Source organism: Macaca mulatta, chromosome 16, assembly GCF_049350105.2.
Source record: "Macaca mulatta isolate MMU2019108-1 chromosome 16, T2T-MMU8v2.0, whole genome shotgun sequence".
In the NCBI taxonomy this organism is placed as follows: Eukaryota; Metazoa; Chordata; class Mammalia; order Primates; family Cercopithecidae; genus Macaca; species Macaca mulatta.
Genome location: NC_133421.1, coordinates 3,678,865 through 3,698,661, shown reverse-complemented (window position 1 = coordinate 3,698,661; position 19,797 = coordinate 3,678,865). Strand labels below are relative to the sequence as shown.

At 43.9% G+C, this 19,797-nt stretch overlaps 1 protein-coding gene and 1 pseudogene across 5 annotated transcripts in view; both read left to right on the top strand.

Annotated features, from left to right (window-relative positions):
* The window catches only part of SMG6 (SMG6 nonsense mediated mRNA decay factor), a 243,067-nt gene that overhangs the window by 155,977 nt on the left and 67,293 nt on the right, over positions 1-19,797 (top strand). The window lies entirely within an intron of this gene.
* LOC106993861 (mitochondrial calcium uniporter regulator 1 pseudogene) lies at positions 1,038-18,519 on the top strand (annotated as a pseudogene).

Genomic DNA, 19,797 nt, shown 5'->3' with positions numbered 1-19,797 from the left:
TATATATTGAGATTTAGGTAGAGCATCGTTCATCTACTCAGGAACAGTTACAGACAGGTAGAGTCTACACTGACCCGAACTTCAGGGTGGATTGTGCTTTCCAGAAACTATTCCAGTTACCAACAGTCACCTAACTGAGTTCAGAATGGATGAGCAAGAATGGATTTTCCTCTCTATGGCTTCTTGTTTTTTGTTTTTTGTTTTTATTTCTGAATGTACATCAGCATCCTCTCTGTGGCTTCTGATGCAAAGGTATGCTATATGCTTTTTTTTTTTTTTTTTTGAGATGGAGTCTCGCTCTGTTGCCCAGGCTGGAGTGCAGGCGCGATCTCAGCCACTTTGGCCTCCCAAAGTGCTGGAATTATGGGTGTGAGCCACTGTGCCCACCCTACATGAGGTTTTTAGAACTCAAAGAGTTTAACAGGGTCTTCCATTTTTAGTTGTATGGTAGGATTAGATACACTGAACAACCTTCTCAATTAACACAACTAAAGTACTACCTATAGGCTGGGCACAGTGGCTCATGCCTGTAATCCCAGCACTTTGGGAGGCTGAGGCAGGTGGGTTGCCTGAGCTCAGGAGTTGAAGACCAGCCTGGGCAACATGGTGAAACCCTGTCTTTACTAAGAAGACAAAAAAAAATTAGCTGGACGTGGTGGCACATGCCTGTAGTTCCAGCTACTCAGAAGGCTGAGGCATGAGAATCGCTTGAACCCAGGAGGCGGATGTTGCAGTGAGCCGATTTCACCCCACTGATCAGCCTGGGCAGCAGAGCGACAGAGAGAGACTGCCTCAAAAAAAAAACAAAAATAGAAATAAATAACAAAATGCTAACTATAATGTAACGCATCCTGAGCTGGCATGAAAATGAGAAATCTACAGATCTTAAGAACTAAACGAACAAGAGATTTCTGAAAAGGAAGCGAGTGCCAAAGCTGGCTGGTGCTTGCCCTGATGATTTCTGTCAAGCCATGGAAACTTTGGGTGTACTCACTAAAAGCTTCTTGGACTATGGCGAGCAGGCCTGAAAGCGTGGGATGCGCGCTAGGTGAGGAATGATATCGGAGGCCTTTCCTAAAGCTGGGAATCCAAAAGAGCTTCAGGGTGAGGGCAAATTAGAAGGAAACCTCATGGTGAGCATTTTACGACCAACAGCTAACCCTCACCTGAGATTTTAGTCTGCTCTGAAAAACCTGGAGCAGCAGATGGTTTAATTTAGCGATCTCTGTCTGACATCGTCCCAGGGTAACCCGCAGAAGCAAAGTCCTCTCTGGAAACAAGCAGCTTCAACTCAGGCCACAAAGAATTCCCATGGATACTGTTCCATGGAAATCAGCCCACAGCCTTTAATATACTTAAAGTAAATAATTGTCATTTTCAACAGAGCTATCTTGTGAAGGATAAACAAAGGTGACCAGGCATGGTGGGTCATGCCTGTAAACCCACCACTTAGGGAGGTCAAGGCAGGAGGATCACTTGAGCTCTGGAGTTCAAGACCCGCCTGGGAAACATGATGAGACCCCATCTCTACAAAAAGGTTTTAAAATTAATGGCCGGGTGCCGTGGCTCACGCCTGTAACCCCAGCACATTGGGAGGCTGAGGCGTGCAGATCACCTGAAGTCAGGAATTCGAGACCAGCCTGGTCAACGAGGTGGAACCTCGTCTCTACTAAAAATACAAAAATTAGCTGGGCGTGGTGGTGGGCACCTGTAATCCTAGCTACTTGGGAGGCTGAGACAGGAGAATGGCGTGAACCCAGAAGGTGGAGCTTGCAGTGAGCCGAGATGGCGCCACTGCACTCCAGCCTGGGTGACAGAGCCAGACTCTGTCTCAAAAAAAAAAAAAAAAAAAACCCTCTACCTGTCATGTCACCTCTATTTCCCCCTCTTCCTAGCCCCTGTCAACCACTAGTTTACTTTCAGTCTCTCCAGATGGGCCTCTTCTGCTTATCTCATACTAATGGAATCATATAATTATGTGACCTTTTGTATCTGGCGTCTTCTGGTTTGCTTAATGTTTTATGGTTTATCCATGTCACAGCTCATATCAGTACTTCATTCCTTTTTATACCTGAATAATATTCCATTTTATGATAATTCCACGTTTTGTTTATCCATTCATCAGTTTCATAAGCATTTAGGTTGTTTGCATTTTTTGGCTATTATGAATAATGTTGATATGAACATTTGTGTATGAGTTTTTATGTGGACATATGTTTTCATTTCTCTTAGATATATATACCTAGAAGTAGTATTGTTTGGTCATATGGTAAACTGTGTTTAATTGTTGGAGGAACTTCCACACTAGACAGTTTTCCAAAGCAGCTGCAACATTTTACATTCTCACTAGCAGCAAATGTATGAGGGTTCAATTTCCCCACATCTTCACCAACACTTGTTATTATTGTCTTTTTTATTATAGCCATCCTAGTGTGTGTGAAGTGGTATCTCAATGGTGATTTTCACTTGCATTTCTCAGTAACTAATGATGTTGAACAACTTTTCATGTGTTCACTAGCTATTGGTATTTCTTTGGACTACTATTCAAATATTTGCCTACTTTTAAAATTGGGTTGTCTTTTATTGTTGAATTGTAGGAGAGAGAGAGAGAGAGAGAGAGAGAGATAGATTATTGAGTTGTAGGAGTTCATAGATAGATAGACAGATAGAAAGAAAGATTACATTGAGTTGTAGAAGTTCACAGAGAGACAGACAGGGTCTCACTGTGTTGCCCAGTATGGTTTTGAACTCCTGGACTCCAGCAGTCCTCCCACCTCAGCCTCCCACAGTGCTGGGATGACAGGCATGAGCCACCACCCCCAGCCTTGAGTTGCAGGAGTTCTTTATAGATTCTGGATACAAGTCCTTTATCAGATAAATGATTTGCAAATATTTTATCTCTCCTATGATTTTATTGTCCTTGCACTTTCTTGAATGTTTTAATTTTTATGAAGTGCAATTAATCTGGTTTATTTTATTTTATTACTTGTGCTTTGGTGTTATAAAGACATTTTTAAACAATAAGGACTGGGAGAAGCTGATGCGTGCCTATATTCGCAGCCACTTGGGAGGCTGAGGCAGGAGGATCGCTGGAGCCCAGGCATTGGAGTCCAGCCATAGTGAGATCCTGTCCCCCCACCAAAAACAAAAACAAAAACAAAACAGAGTTTATCACCAGATATCCCCACTAGAGGAAGTTTCTTTTACCTGAAGTACATGCTTTAGAAAAGTGTCCTGGATTTCAAAGGAATGGTGAACAATTATTGTAACTATAAAATTGGATCATATTGATTACAAAAGAACCATGGCGTTAAAGGTTCCTTAGAGGGGGCCGGGCGCGGTGGCTCACGCCTGTAATCCCAGCACTTTGGGAGGCCGAGGTGGGCGGATCACAAGGTCAGGAGATCAAGACCATCCTGGCTAACACGGTGAAACCCCGTCTCCACTAAAAATACAAAAAATTAGCCGGGCGTGGTGGCGGGCGCCTGTAGTCCCAGCTACTCGGGAGACTGAGGCAGGAGAATGGCGTGAACCCGGGAGGCAGAGCTTGCAGTGAGCCGGGATCGCACCACTGCACTCCAGCCTGGGCGACAGAGCGAGACTCCGTCTCAAAAAAAAAAAAAAGTTCCTTAGAAGACATCAGGGCCAGTCTCTTATCTAATTAAAAAATAGTCCTCCAATGTTCTCAATAGCCTCTGCTCCAGATGCTTCCCCAGAATTTACTCTGAGACAGTCACTATAAAAAGTTTCTTCTCAGGCTGAGTGAGGTGGCTTGTGCCTGTCATCTCAGCACTTTGGGAGGCCAAGGTAGGAGGATCAGTTGAGCCCAGGAGTTCAAGACCAGCCATGCAACATAGGAAGACCCTTCCTCTACAAAAAGTTTTTAAAAAAATTAGCGGGTATGGTGTGCACACCTGTGGTCCTAGCCATTCAAGTGGCTGAGCAGGAGGATCACTCAAGCCTGGGATCTCAAGGTTACGGTGAGCTGTGATTGTGCCACTGCACTCCAGCCAGGGTGACAGAGCAAGACCGCATCTCCAACAGAAAAAAGTTCCATCTCAAACTGAACACAGCCTGCCTTCCTATAATTCCCACTTAATGATTTTTAAAAGGTTTTCTCAAAATCACAAAGTCTGTTTTTTCTATATCTGATACACCTTAGTTGTACTTGAAATTCTCTTTACATTTTCTTTTCTCTAAGCTAAACAAACCAGTGCAATCAAATAGATTCTTGACCAGTGCTGTGAAATATTATAGAACTTTCTGTGATGATGCAGTGTTTAATACTGTAATGATGGAAAGTTACTATTTCTGCACCATCCTGTGTGGTAGCTAGCCACTGGCCACATGTGACTTTTGAATACTTGAAATGTGGCTAGTGCAACAGAAAAACAAATCTTGATGTAATTAAATTGAAATATCCACATGTGGCTAGTGGCTACTGTATTAAACACTGCAATTCTAGATCATTCTCCTGGCCAGATTTCTCTGTGCCACTACCAGCAGCATCAGATTCACCTGGGAACTTGTCATGTTTTAGGCCCTACCTCCGACTTATAAATCATAAAGAGTTGAGGGTGGAGCCCAGCAATCTCATTTAACACGCTCTCCAGGTGATTCCAGTGCACTAATACTTGAAAGCCAATTCCAGTTTGTCAAGGCTTCTGCAAAAAGCAGTGCTCAGACAAGGTCTGACATGCATGTATTTCACCTAAAGACAGCTTCAATTACTTTAAAAAAAAAAATTGAATACTACTTTCTAAATAGTGCATTGACTGCATGTTATAAAAATCAATACAATGTGGATATAGGTTTTTTTTTTTTTTGAGACAGAGTCTTGCTCTGTTGCCCAGGCTGGAGTGCAGTAGCACAATCTCAGCTCTCTGCAACCTCTGCCTCCCGGGTTCAAGTGATTCTTCTGCCTCAGCCTCCCAAGTGCTGGGACTACAGGTGTGTGCTACCACACCCGGCTAATTTTTTGCATTTTTAGTAGAGACAGGGTTTCACCATGCTAGCCAGGATGGTCTGGATCTCCTGACCTCAGGATCCGCCTGTCTCAGCCTACCAAAGTGTTGGGATTACAGGTGTGAGCCATCACACCCGACCTGGATATGAAGAATTTTAAAAAAATTAAGTGCGAGGCCAGGTGCAGTGGCTCACGCCTATAACCCCAGCGCTTTGGGAGGCTGAGGCATGCAGATCACTTGAGGTCAGGAGACCAGCTTAGGCAACATGGCAAAACCCCATCTCTGCAAAAAATACAAAAACTAGTTGGGCGTGGTGGCACACGCCTATGGTCCCAGCTACTTGGGAGGCAGAGGTTGCAGTGAGCCGAGGTCTCACTGCTGCACTCCAGCATGGGTGACAGAGTAAGACCCTATCTCAAAAATAAAGTGCCCATTACAGTTAAAAAAAAAAATTAATTAACAGGCACTTTCCCAACTGGGCGTGGTAGCTCGTGCCTGTAATCCCAGCACTTTGGGAGACTGGGGTGGGAGGATCACTTGAGCTCAGGAGTCCGAGACCAGCCTGGGCAACATGGTGAAACCCCATCTCTACTAAAAATACAAAAATTAGCCGGATGTGGTGGCATGCGCCTGTAATCCCAGCTACTTGGGAGGCTGAGGCAGGAGAATTGTTCGAACCCAGGAGGTACAGGTGACAGTGAGCCAAGATCACAGCACTGCACTCCAGCCTGGGTGACAGAGTGAAACGCCATCTAAAAAAAAAAAAAAAAAAAAAAAATGTTTTTTTAAAGCTCTTGGCACGGTGGCTTACACATATAATCCCAGCACTTTGGGAACCAAGGCAGACAGATCACGTGTGGTCAGGAGTTCAAAACCAGCCTGGCCAACATGGCAAAACCCATCTCTACTAAAAATACAAAATTAGCCAGGCATGGTGGCGCACGCCTGTGATCCCAGCTTCTTGGGAAGCTGAGACAGGGAGAATCGCTTGATCCCGGGAGGCCACAGTTGCAGTGAGCTGAGATTGCACCACTGCACTCCAGCCTGGGTGACAGAGTGAGACTCCATCTCAAAAAAAAAAAAAAAAAAAACTAAACTAAAAAACAGGCACTTTTCCGTAAGTTTCACACAGCCTTACAGTACTAGAACCCTTGATTGTCTCTTGATTGTCAGTCTGGCGTGCTTTCCATCTCTTAGGCTGTTTCATGAAATAGGCCTCACTGTTTGGTTTGGTGTCTCCCAGATGAGAAAAATCTGGTTCCTTGGCATGTATTTTACCTACCCCATTTGGGGGCTGTTTCTTCTGCCTTTTCTTGCACAACTTCCCCACTGTTGGGTGCCTCTTTAGTCACTCCCAATACCCTGGAAACATCTCCCTTTTTCAGGGTTTAACAGACTTCACCTGTGTAGTTACCCTCTTTTAATGTGACTTTTGTCCTCTTAGGCTTGAAACCTAGAAGAGGAGCTGGCTTGTTCTGCTGGCCTTGAGCCAGATGTCATAACTTCAGGCAGTGCCACGCTACACATCTCCAGCAGTTTGGAACAGAGAACAGAGTTAGAGATAAGATCGGCAGCTTTAGGTGATGGCTTTGTTTCAAATAAACCATGCGTGACCCAAGCCTCCACTTCAAATGGGGAATGAAATTGCTTTATCCTTTGACAGCTTGCTCTATGAAATACATTTATCTTCACTTAATTGCCTTAGATCCCAAGAGGCTACATACAGTAATTTCTAGGAGATAATTATATCAAATTTTAAAAATATGTGACTGTGGACATGAATATGTAACTGCAGTGGACAGGGAGGGAGAGAGGTGGGGGAAACCAAAAGTCCTGCTGAACTTGCTGGTAAGTTTCCGTTCTTATCCTTAGAGTTTCCTTGGGTCATAGACCACTTACTCTGAATCTGCTGATTCAGATATGGGATCCTTCGTACCCTGTGCTGCTAGGGTTAAAGCATCTTGTCTACTACTCTTGTAGCTGGATAGTGTTTTGCTCAGGCTCCTCCTGAAACTGGGAGGGGTCAGGCTGGTGGCGGACTTCCGGTTATATGTCTTCATTTAGTCCGGCTGGGCACAGTCTGTCTACACTGTAGGCCACAGCCACTGGGAGTTCTGGTTAGTGGCAGCTGAAAACCAGCAAACTTGTTGATTTTAAAACATGACTATTTAGATGTTAGGGATAAACTTCCTGTAGATGGGGGACAGGCTTCTTTATCTTGGCGTGTTTGAATATCCAGTTCTCATTTCCCTAACCTTTATATTTGAAAAAATCTAAAGTTTCACTGTCATTTTTACTAATCCCAGCCACTACCTACCTTTACCCTACTTTTTATTTCTTCTTTCTGAAATTCCAGGGTTTGTTTGTTTGTTTGTTTGTTTTTCCTGCCTCTTACTTAATCACTGTATTTCCATGTTGTGATATAATAACCCCTTAAAGACCAAAGGCATTTTCCAGGTGTGGACACAGTTCTGGGTCATCGCTCAGCTCTTTTTGTCTGCATCTGCCTTTAAGACTACACACTGAACAGTTAGATTGTGAGCTCCATGATACTCCTCTCCAACTGCCATCCCCAAATGTCTAGTGTGGTGCTCATGTCTTAACAAGGGCTGTGTGAGGAAGAGCCAGTGAAGCCTAGCTGAGTGACATGGTTGACAGGCAGTCCTGCTGTAAAGACAAGGAAGATCTGACTTGGAGATACAGAGGACATTTGGATTCGGTACTAAGATCCATGAATATCTAAGCCAGCTTGGGGGTCGGGGGGTGTGCCAAAACCAATCAAGGTGGGCTGACCGAAGCAGAGAATCTGTAGAGCCAAAGACTTTCCGTTCCCATCAAGTTCTTTCAAGGCCTAGTCCCATGGCGCTTTCTGCTTGCAGGGGTCATTCTCCAGGTGTCTTTTGTCCCTTCATTCTCACTTAGTCAGGGTCAGCCACACTCCAGTTCACTCAGAGGGAAGTGTTGCCTTTCTTTTAAACTCCTCCCCGAGAAACCTGACAGCTCTGATGAGTAAGTCGGTTTGCATTTGAAAAGGTCATGCTGGTGTGCCTCTGAGTACTGTCACATCATTTCTTGGAGTCACATCAAGGAGTTTTTTTTAAGGAATTACACTTTAGCTCACATCTAAAACATGAGCACCTGAATAGCAGCCTGGGGGGTGGTCATCAGGGTTAGGGTGTTTGTTCTAGTGTGTTTCTTTTGAGCTAGAAAAACATTTCTCCATATATCACCACCTTTGGTACTCCCTTCTGGAGAGCTGCTTTTCTCCTGCCTGCCCACTAGTCTGGTAGTAGTACCAAGAAGCTTTCCATGGTTAGTAATCTTGATTCAAACCACTTCTTTTAGTTGGATCCTTTTTTTGAGTCAGGGTCTCACTCTCACCCAGACTGGAGTGCAGTGGCGGGATCTGTACTCACTGCAGCCTCCACCTCCTGGGTTCAAGTAGCAGTCCTCCCATCTCACCCTCCCAGGTAGCTGGGACTACAGGTGTCTGCCACCACACCCAGCTAATTTTTTTATTTTTAAATTTTATTTATTTATTTATTTTGTAAAGAAGAGATCTCACCATGTTGCCCAGTCTGGTCTTGAACTCCTGGCTCAAGCAATCCTTCCAAAGTGCTGAAATTACAGGAGCGAGCCACCATGCCTGATCTTAATTTGATCTTTCAGGAGCAGAACCTGCCTATTTTTCCTTGTGTTTTATTTAATAAAAAGAACGTACTAAACTTATATAAGGACTTACCAAGAAGGATAATTGAAATTCTGGTGTCTTTAGACAAAAAAGCTAAAAAAAGAAAAAAAAGGTGAGGGCTTTTCAGGGATTGAATTGTCTTTGGCACATTTTTTGGTGGATTCCATGAATCCAACTATTTTGGTGTGTTCAGTGAAGTGTTCGCTGAATTTGACTTAGGACTCTGTGTGCGTATACGTGTGTGTGTGTTGAACATATGTGTCTGTTCCTCTGGAAAGAAGATCATTAATCCCAAATTCTGAATAGGGAAATGGAGACTTTCCAAGAAGGGTCAGGAGCAGGCGAAAAGAAAACATTTTGCCACAGATATTTAGAGTCAATGAGATAGGTCAGATGGAAATGAAGAAATGCCATGATTTACTTCTATTTCTTAGAGCTCACTGTATGGCTGACCGATAACAGTCACTAGCCACATTTGTCTACTTAAAATTAAATTATTTGGCCAGGCACAGTGAATCATGCCTGTAATCTCAGCACTATGGGAGGCTGAGGCGGGTAGATTGCTTGAGGCCAGGAGTTCAAGACTAGCCTGGCCAACATGGTGAAACCCCATCTCTGCTAAAAATACAAAAATTAGCCAGGCATGGTGTGCATGTCTGTAATCCCAGCTACTCAGGAAACTGAGACACGAAAATCACCTGAACCCCCCAGGGCAGAGGTTGCAGTGAGCCAGGATCACACCATTGCACTCCAGCCTGGTCGACAGAGCAAGACTGTCTTAAAATATATATATATGTGTGTGTGTGTGTGTGTGTGTATAATGTGTGTGTGTATATATATATATACACACACACACACACACACACATATATATATAGGCTAGGTGTGGTATCTCATGCCTGTAATCCCAGCACTTTGAGAGGCCAGTGTGGGAGGATTGAGTCCAAGAGTTCAAGACCAGCCGGGCACGGTGGCTCAAGCCTGTAATCCCAGCACTTTGGGAGGCCGAGACGGGCGGATCACGAGGTCAGGAGATCGAGACCATCCTGGCTAACACGGTGAAACCCCGTCTCTATTAAAAAAATACAAAAAAACTAGCCGGGCGAGGTGGCGGCACCTGTAGTCCCAGCTACTCGGGAGGCTGAGGCAGGAGAATGGCGGGAACCCGGGAGGCGGAGCTTGCAGTGAGCTGAGATCCGGCCACTGCACTCCAGCACCGGCAGCAGAGCGAGACTCCGTCTCAAAAAAAAAAAAAAAAAAAAAAAAAGAGTTCAAGACCAGCCTGGACAACATAGTGAGATCCCATCTCTACAAAAAATTTAAGTTAGCTTGGCATGGTGGTACGTGCCTCTAGTCCCAGCTACTCAAGGGGCTAAGGTGGGAAGATTGTTTGAACCTGAGAGGTTAAGGCTACAGTGAGCTGTGATTGCACCACTGCACTCCAGCCTGGGTGACAGAATGAGAACCCTGTCTCAATCAATCAAAACTTAGTTAATTACAATTAAATAAAATTGAAAATTCAGTTCTTCAGTCACACTAGTCACATTTCAAGTGGCCAGTAACCACGTGAGACTGATGGGTACTGTATTGTCAAGCATAATATAGAACATTTCCATTATTGCCATAAAGTTCTCTTAGACGACTTTGCTTTGTGATAAAGTCACTAAGTATAACTCAGTTATTAAGGTTGGGGTTGGTGGGGGTGGATGGGGAAAGAGGAGGTGTTGGGCAAAGGATACAGAGTTTTTATTAGACAAGAGGAGTAGGTTCTTATGATCTGTTGTAAAGCATGGTGACTAGAGTGAATAATGTATATTTCAAAATAGCTTAAAGAATAGATTTTAAATGTTCTCACCACAAATAAATAAGTATATGAGATGACAGATGTGTTACATTGCCCAATTTGATTGTTCCACATGTACACATTTATCAAAATATCACATTGTCCTTCATAAATATATACAATTACTCTTTGCCAATTTAAAATAAAACTATTAGGCCGGGTGCAGTGGCTCATGCCTGTAATCCCAGCACTTTGGGAGGCCGAGGCAGGTGGATCACCTGAGGTCAGGAGTTTGAGACCAGCCTGGTCAGCATGGCAAAACCCCATCTCCACTAAAAATATAAAAATTAGGTGGGTGTAGTGGCTTATGCCTGTAATCCCAGCTACTCGGGAGGCTGAGGCAGGAGAATCGCTTGAACCCAGGAGGCAGAGGTTGCAGTGAGCCGAGATCGTGCCACAGAACTCTAGCCTGGGTGACAGAGTGAGACTCTGTTGTCAAAAAAATAAATAAAGTAAAATAAAACTATTTTTTTAAAAGGTCAGCCGGGCACGGTGGCTCAAGCCTGTAATCCCAGCACTTTGGGAGGCCGAGACGGGCGGATCACAAGGTCAGGAGATCGAGACCATCCTGGCTAACACGGTGAAACCCCGTCTCTACTAAAAAATAAAAAAACTAGCCGGGCGAGGTGGCGGGCGCCTGTGGTCCCAGCTACTCCGGAGGCTGAGGCAGGAGAATGGCGTAAACCCAGGAGGCGGAGCTTGCAGCGAGCTGAGATCCGGCCACTGCACTCCAGCCTGGGCGACAGAGCCAGACTCAGTCTCAAAAAAAAAAGGTCTGGGATGATGACAGGGAGGATATTGAGAGGGAGGTACTAGGATTTGAATAGCTAAAGCCATTTAATTAGGAATGAATCAGCATCAGAAGCTACGGACTTCAAAGAGTGGTAAATTACAAGATTCCTGCTGAGATAATTTAGTATTGTATTTAGCAGGATTCAGAATATTATCTCCAACATGATCAATTTTCATGACCTTCTGTAAGAAAGTTTTCTACTCTTAGAAACACAGCCTCCTTTCATAGACTTTTTAAAAGTTATTTTGTCTTTATCTCTATGCCTTCATCATTAACACTTGCTTTTCCATTCTCGGTGTTTCATTTTCATTGATAAAACTTACATCAACATTTTCCATAGTGCTATCATGATGTATTGTTTCATTTGATTTCCACTACAGTTCTGCGAGGCATTGTCACTTTTTTTTTTTTGAAACGGAGTCTCGCTCTGTCACCCAGGCTCCAAGGTTGTAGCACAATGGCATGATCTCAGCTCACTGCAACCTTTGCCTCTTGGGTTCAAACAGTTCTGTCTCAGCCTCCCAAATAGCTGGGATTACAGGCGCGCACCACCACACCCAGCTAGTTGTATTTTTAGTAGAGACGGGGTTTCACCAGATTATCCTGGCTAGTCTCAAACTCCTGACCTTGTGATCCACCCACCTCAGCCTCCCAAAGTGGGCATTATCACATTTTACAGCTGAGAAGATTAAGAATTAGACTGATTTATCTGAGATCATATGGTGATACTAGGTCAGAACCTAAACCTATCAGTTTCTATTAGATTTAGGTGAATAAGAGGCCTAAACATATAGTTTTATCCTGTTAGATCAAGAGTCTAGACATAGGCAGTCCAGGGCTAGTGTTCAGGCTCTACCACTTGGCTTCCCCAAATTGGCAGACACTGGAGCTTAATACACAACATCCTACGATGTGGTCCCATCCCAAGATGGTTAGTAGAGCATCAGCAGGAAGCTTAATGGAGGAATAAAACAGAAAGGGTATGCCCCATACATTTAAAGAGACTTCTTCAAGGTTTTATGTAGAAGTTATATTTATAAACATCTCAAGAGTCACATGGCTGTCCTAGCTGCAGAGAGGGCTGAAAATACAGTCACCTGACTGGCAGAAACGTACCCAGCTATTAGCCAGATGTGGTAACACGTACCTGTAATCCTAGCTACTCTAGAGACTGAGGCGGGAGGATCACTGGAGCCCAGGAGTTCGAGGCTGCAGTGAGCCATGATCATGCCGCTGTATCACATCCCTGGGTGAAATATTGAGACCCTGTGTCTAAAACACACACACACACTCACACTCTTAGTTAAAAATCAGAGTTACTTTGCTAAAGAGGGGAAGACTGGATTGGGAGGTAACTGGCAAACTCTGCTCCAGCAGGTGTTTTAATATTTGGTCTGGGGCTTTCCCACTGTTTCATGTTGTCTCTGACTTGTTAGCTAATGATTTAGTCATCTAAGCCTCCAGGGCTGCCATTTTTTCCAAAGAATTAAATGTAAGTTCCCTCTCTCGCAGATGAATAATTACAATAAAAGCTACAGTTTACTGAGGACTTGCTTTGTCTTAGATATTATTCTAAGAATTTACATGTTTTTAAACTTTTTTTTTTCCTCCAGACAGAGTCTCAGTCTGTCACCCAGGCTGGAGTGCAGTGGTGCCATCTCACTCACTGCAACCTCTGCCTCCCGGGTTCAAGTGATTCTCCTGCCTCAGCCTCCCGAGTAGAGTAGTTGAGACTACAGGCACGCACGACCATGCCCGGGTAATTTTTGTATTTTTAGTAGAGATGGGGTTTCACCATGTTGACCAGGCTGGTCTCGAACTCCTGGCCTTGAGTAATCCACCCACCTTGGCCTCCCAAGGTGCTGAGATTACAACATGGTGAATCCCTGTCTTTACAAAATATACAAAAATTAGCCAGATGTGGTAGCATGTGCCTATAGTCCCAGCTTCTTGGGGGGTGAGGCAGGGCCATTGCTTGAGCCCGGGAGGTTGAGGCTGCAGTGACCTATGTTCCCACCACCCTGAGTGACAAAATGAGACCCTGTCTCAACAACAACAAAAGGCAATCTATTTAATGTGCCTTCTTGGTTTCTCTTCACTGTCCCCTTTCTTCTGTCACTCTCTCAGACCCGAGGCTGGAAAAAGAGATTGACATGGTTTAGGGTTTTAGAAATTTAGTTCCTGTAGCTCATGTAGGAACTTGCATGAGAAGATTGTGCTGGGGAATTAATGAGATGTCTGCAGAGAATCCAGAGGCTCAAAGTTTCTATATCTTGTTAATAGAAATTTGCTTTCCAAATACAATTTTGTATTTTCTCTTCTCTCCCACTCCCCCTGGTACTGAGTTGTAACAGGTAAGAGCACTATCCATTGATCGTCCCACACCTCTTCCCCATAGACACCTCAGTGGGACTGGCGCTTGAATCTACAGTCCACATGTAGCCAGGGTGACACATCTGCTGTTAAGTTGCTCTGAGGCTTGACTTCTGGTGTTCATTCAACATTAGATATTTATTAAACACTTACTATTTACCAGGCATTCACAGTGCTAGGGATTTTGTGGTGAATGAGACAGGCATAGTCTCTTACCTCACAGATTTTACGTTCCAGTTATGGGGATGCAGAGCAAACAAGTAAAGAAATAAGTAAGCAAAATAAATTCACTGGGCATGGTGGCTCATGCCTGTAATCCCAACACTTTGAGAGGCCAAGGCAGGAGGATTGCTCGAGTTCAAAAGTTCCTTCTTTTTTTTTTTTTGGAGACAGAGTCTCGCTCTGTCACCCAATGCTGGAGTGCAGTGGTGCCATCTTGGCTCACTACAACCTCCGCCTCCTGGGTTGAAGGGATTCTCCTGCCTCAGTCTCCCGGGTAACTGGGATTACAGGTGCCTACCACCACACCTGGCTAATTTTTGTATTTTTAGTAGAAACGGGGTTTTACCATGTTGGCCAGGCTGGTCTTGAACTCCTGTCCTCAAGTGATCCGCCTGCCTTAGCCTCCTAAAGTGCTAGGATTACAGGCATGAGCCACCGTGCCCGGCTGATTGGTTTTTATTAATTTACAAGTCTGCATGTGAATCTTTGTCAGCTACGTGCATAGCGGATCACCCAGTGTATAATTTTAAATTTATTTACAGCATTTTCTTTGCATAAAAATTTTTATGACAAATCAGCCATTTCCTTTCTGGTTTATGTCTTACTTAAGAAATCCTTTCCGGCTGGGCACAGGGGCTCATGCCTGGAATCCCCCAGCATTTTGGGAGACCGAGGTGAGCAAATCACAAGGTCAGGAGTTCAAGACCAGCCTGGCAATATGGTCTCTACTAAAAATACAAAAAAAAAAAAATTAGCTGGGCATGGTGGCCAGACACCTGTAGTCCCAGCTACTCGGGAGACTGAGGCAGGAGAATCACTTGAACCCGGGAGGCGGAGCTTGCAGTGAGCCGAGATTGCACCACTGCACTCCAGCCTGGGCGACAGAGCGAGACTCCATCTCAAAAAAAAAAAAAAAAAGAAATCCGTTCTGAGTGTGCAATATTGGCCATATATTGCTAATTGTTGAAGCTAGACGATGGTATCAGTTTTATTTATTATACTAGTCTCTCCTTTTATATATGTTTGAGATTTTCCATAATTAAAAAAAATTAATTAAAACAAGACCACTGGCATGCATTTAATAGCAAATATGCTTAAAGTTTTATTGTATATAAAATCAATTGTCCTAATCATAAGCCAGAGCTTATAATTTTGTGGGGTAAAAGGGTTACTTTTATCTCTGTATAAGACTTTGTCATTTTATCTTTTTTTAAAGACGAAGTCTTGCTCTTGTCGTCCAGGCTGGAGTGCAATGGCGCAATTTTGGCTCACTGCAATCTCTGCTTCCTGGGTTCAAGTGATTCTCCTGCCTCAGCCTCCCGAGTAGCTGGGATTACAGGCGCCCACCACCATGCCTGGCTAATTTTTGTATTTTTAGTAGAGACAGGGTTTCACCATGTTGGACAGGCTGGTGTCGAACTCCTGACCTCGGGTGATCCACCATGCCTGGCCCATTTGATCTTTTTTTTTTTTTTTTTTAAATCACTTGGTTGTTAGGTTAAAATATTACCAAGAATAATTGCAATTTTACATGAAAAAAAGGAAACCTTACATACCCTGAGGTCATAAAGAATATATAACAACATTTTTCTTCTAAAAGTTTTAGTTTTACTTTAGATTTTTCTTCTGAATGTTTGGTTTTCATTTTGGTTTTCCATTTATATGTTCATTCCATTTGGGATTTATTTTGTAAAGCAGATTTCCGTTTCCTAGTCCTCTGTTCTGTTCCATTGAACCAGTGAGCAATTGCCATATATACAGTATTTAGTCTTCCCATCCATGAACATGATATACTGTTAATTTATTCAGGTCTTTTATGCCCTTCAAGGATGTTTTGTAATATTTCCCATAAAACCCTTGCACAGATTTTGTTACTAATTTATCATATTTTCTAGTTAACTATTAATGGTATGAATATAAATGCTGTTTCTTTTCATCTTATATCTATCAACTTTACTGAGCTGTCTTGTTCTGTAAGAGTAACCATAATAATAGAAATTCTTTGTTTCTAACTTTAATAGCAATGCTTCTAAAGTTACATTAAATCTACTTGTCATAGATTTCTTTTTTTCTTCTTTTTCTTTTTCTTTTTCGTTTTTTTTTTTTTTTTTTGAGACAGAGCCTTGCCCTGTCACCTAGGCTGGAGTGCAGTGGCATGATCTTGGCTCATTGCAACCTCCACCTCCCGGGTTCAAGCGATTCTCCTGTCTCAGCCTCCCGAGTAACTATGGTTACAGGCGCGCACCACCATGCCAGGCTGATTTTTTTATTTTAAGTAGAAACAGGATTTCACCATGTTGGCCAGGCTGGTCTCAAACTCCTTACCTCAGGTGGTCTGCCCGTCTCAGCCTTGCAAAGTGCTGGGATTACATGTGTGACCAACCATGCCTGGCCCATAGATTTCTGATAAGTGTATCTTGTCAGGTTAAGAACATTCACTTCTATTCCTAGATAGCTGAGTATTTTTTTAAAATCACAAATAAGGGTTTAATTTTATTAAATATTTTTTCTTAATCTGTTGATGATCGTGTAGTTTTTCTTTTTAACCTGTTCATATGGGGTTATACATTAATAATTTTTTTTAAATAGGTTCTTATTCCCATTGCCCAGGCTGGAGTACAGTGGTGCGATTATGGCTCACTGCAGCCTCAGCCTCCCTGGGCTTGCCCCTCCTACCTCAGCCTCCTGAATAACTGAGACTATGGGCATGTGCCACCACACCTGGCTACTTTTTTGTATTTTTAATAAAGATGGGGTTTCGCCATCCTGGGCTCAAGCGATCCGTCTGCCTTGGCTTCCCAAAATGCTGGGGTTACAGGTGTGAGCCACCCCACCCAGCCCCGTAATAAAATTCTAATTTAAAACTATCATTTTCTTCCTAAAATAGTCAGTGTACTCTTCCAAACTTCAACATGAACATATTCTTGACTCATAGTTGTTTCGTGGGAGATAACATATTTCTTTCATTTTCTTAAAGGTTTTTACTCTGCTGCTTGCATGCCATTTTTCCCCTCCCTCCCTCCCTCCCTCCCTCCCTCCCTCCCTCCCTCCCTCCCTCCCTCCCTCCCTCCCTCCCTTCCTTCCTTCCTTCCTTCCTTCCTTCCTTCCTTCCTTCCTTCCTTCCTTCCTTCCTTTTTTGATGGAATCTTGCTCTGTCACCAGGCTAGAGTGCAGTGGCACGATCTTGGCTCAGTGCAACCTCCACCTCCTGGGTTCAAATGATTCTCCCAGCTCAGTCTCCCAAGTAGCTGGGACTACAGGTGCGCACCACCATGCCCAGCTAATTTTTGTGTTTTTAGTAGAGATGGGGCTTCACCATGTTGGTCAAGCTAGTCTCAAACTCCTGACCTCAAGTGATCCACCTGCCTCGGCCTCCCAAGGTACTGGGATTACAGGCATGAGCCACCGTGCCGGGCCTCAAGTTTACAATAGTGGGTATACAATGCTTGGAGAGGCTGTTAGAATAACAAATTGGCAGGATAGTGGCATACAGAATAAAGCATAAGGCAGTTAGAGTGGCATATAGCTTAGTACTGTTGAAATCAGAATCCATTGGTTTTTAATCTAACTCTAGAGCCATGCTGTCCAATAGAACTTTCTGCAGTGGTGAAAGTATTCTACTTTACACTGTCTGGTGTGGTAACTACTGGCCGCGTGTAGCTGTTGAGCACATGAAATGTGGCTGGTCTACCTGAAGAAATGATTTTTTAAATTGTGGTAAAATATGCACACATAAAATTTACCATTTCGTGCCCTCCCTGCACTTGGCCACTGCTGCCCTGTGCCAGCAGCTTGGGGACTGGGAACACTCGTGCCTCGGGTACGCCGCACCCTTGGCCAGACGCAGTGGCACATGGATGTGCCCGTGGGGCCTTACCCCGGGCATCGCCGCTGCTGCCAGCGCCCTTCGCCTGTGCCTCGGCGTGGCGCCCACACTCCCTTCCTGCAGGGGTCTGCTGGATACCTGCAGCTGGAGCGCAAAAGGAGAGATTTCACCTCTTCTGGGAGTAGGAAGCTCTACTTTGACACTCATGCCTTAGTGTGCTTACTGGAAGACAATGGGTTTGCTACTCAGCAAGCAGAAATCATTGTGTCTGCATTGGTCAAGGTCCTGGAGACCAACATGGGTATCGTCTACAAAGATATGGCCACCAAGATGCAGCAGGAGATCGCTCTTCAGCCAATAATGTCTCAGACTGAATGTGGAAAAGGATATGATTACTTGGGAGAAGTGTGAATTTTCAGCCCTCAGAGCAGAAAATGAGAAAATAAAACTCAAACTAAATCAGTTAAAACAAGTAATGGATGAAGTGATTAAAGTCCTAAGAGATACTAAATTAGACTTCAGCCTAGAAAAGAGCAGAGTAAAAGAATTGTATTCATTGAACGAAAGGAAGCTGCTGGAATTGAGAACAGAAATAGTGACATTGCATGCCCAGCAAGATCGGGCCCTCACCCAGAGAGACAGGAAGATAGGAACTGAGGTTGTTGGCCCCAAAACCATGCTTGAGTCACACAAGCTTGATAATATTAAACCTTTAGCAGGGTCTGTATTTACGTGCCTAACAGTAGCTCTGGGATATTGTCGCCTGTGGGTCTAATAAAGTGTCTATTTAAAGAGGGAAAAAAAGGATTTACCATTTCAACAATTTTTTAAGTGTACAACTCAGTGCCATTAAGTACATTCGCAGTGTTGTGCAACCATCGCTACTATCCATTTCCAGAACTTTTCATCATTCCAAATGCTGTGACCATTAAACACTCACTCCTCATTCCCCCTTCCCCTGGCAACTTCTGCTTTATAGCTCTATGGATTTCCCTCTTGTAAGTACCTCATATAAGTGGAATCATGCAATATTTGTCCTTTTTTTTTTTTTTTTGAGACAGGATCTCTCTCTGTTGCCCAGGCTGGAATGCAGTGTCACCATTACGGCTCACTGCAGCCTCCAACTCCCAAGCCCAAGGGATCCTCCCACCTCAGCGTCCTAAGTAGCTGGGACCACAAGCACGTACCACCACACCCAGCTAATTGTATGCACGCGTGTGTTCACGCGTGTGTGTGCTTGTGCATGTGTGCACGTGCGTGCGTGTATGTGTGCGTGTGTCTGTGTGTTTGCATGCGTGCACGTGTGTGTGTAGAAATAGGGTCTCCCCATGTTACCAGAGCTTCTCTTGAACTCTCAGGCCTCAAGCAATCGTCCCACCACAGCCTCCCAAAGTGCTAGGATTACAGGTGTGAGTCACCACCTTTGATGCACAAAAGTGTTTAATTTTGATAAAATCCGGTTGGCTTTTTTCTTTTTTTTTCTTTTTTTCTTGAGACTGAGCCTCACTCTGTTGCCCAGGCAGGTGTGCAGTGTCTTGATCTTGGCCCACTGCAACCTCCACCTCCTGGGTTCAAGTGATTCTTGTGCCTCAGCCTTTCAAATAGCTGGGATTACAGGGGCCCGCCCAGCTAATTTTTGTATTTTTAGTAGAGACGGGGTTTCACCATGTTGGCCAGTCTGGTCTCAAACTCCCAACCTCAAATGATCTACCTGCCTCAGCCTCCCGAAGTGCTGGGATTACAAACGTGAGGCGGTGTGTCCAGCCTGCTTATTTTTTCTTCTGTTTCCTATCCTTTTGATGTCATATCCAAGAAATCATTGCCAAATCTCGTGTCATAAAGATTTTCCCTTATGCTTTCTTCTAAGAGTTTTCTAGTTTTAGCTCCTTTTAGGTCTTTGGTCCGTTTTGAATTGGTTTTTGTATATGGTGTTAGGTAAGGGTCTGGCTTCATTCTTTTGCATGTGAATATCCAGGTTTTTTAAAGCTCTTTTTGTTGAAAAGACTATTCCTTCCATAAGATTGGAATTGGTCTTGGCACCCTTGTCAAAAGTCAGTTGACCCTGTATTTGTGAGAGTTTAC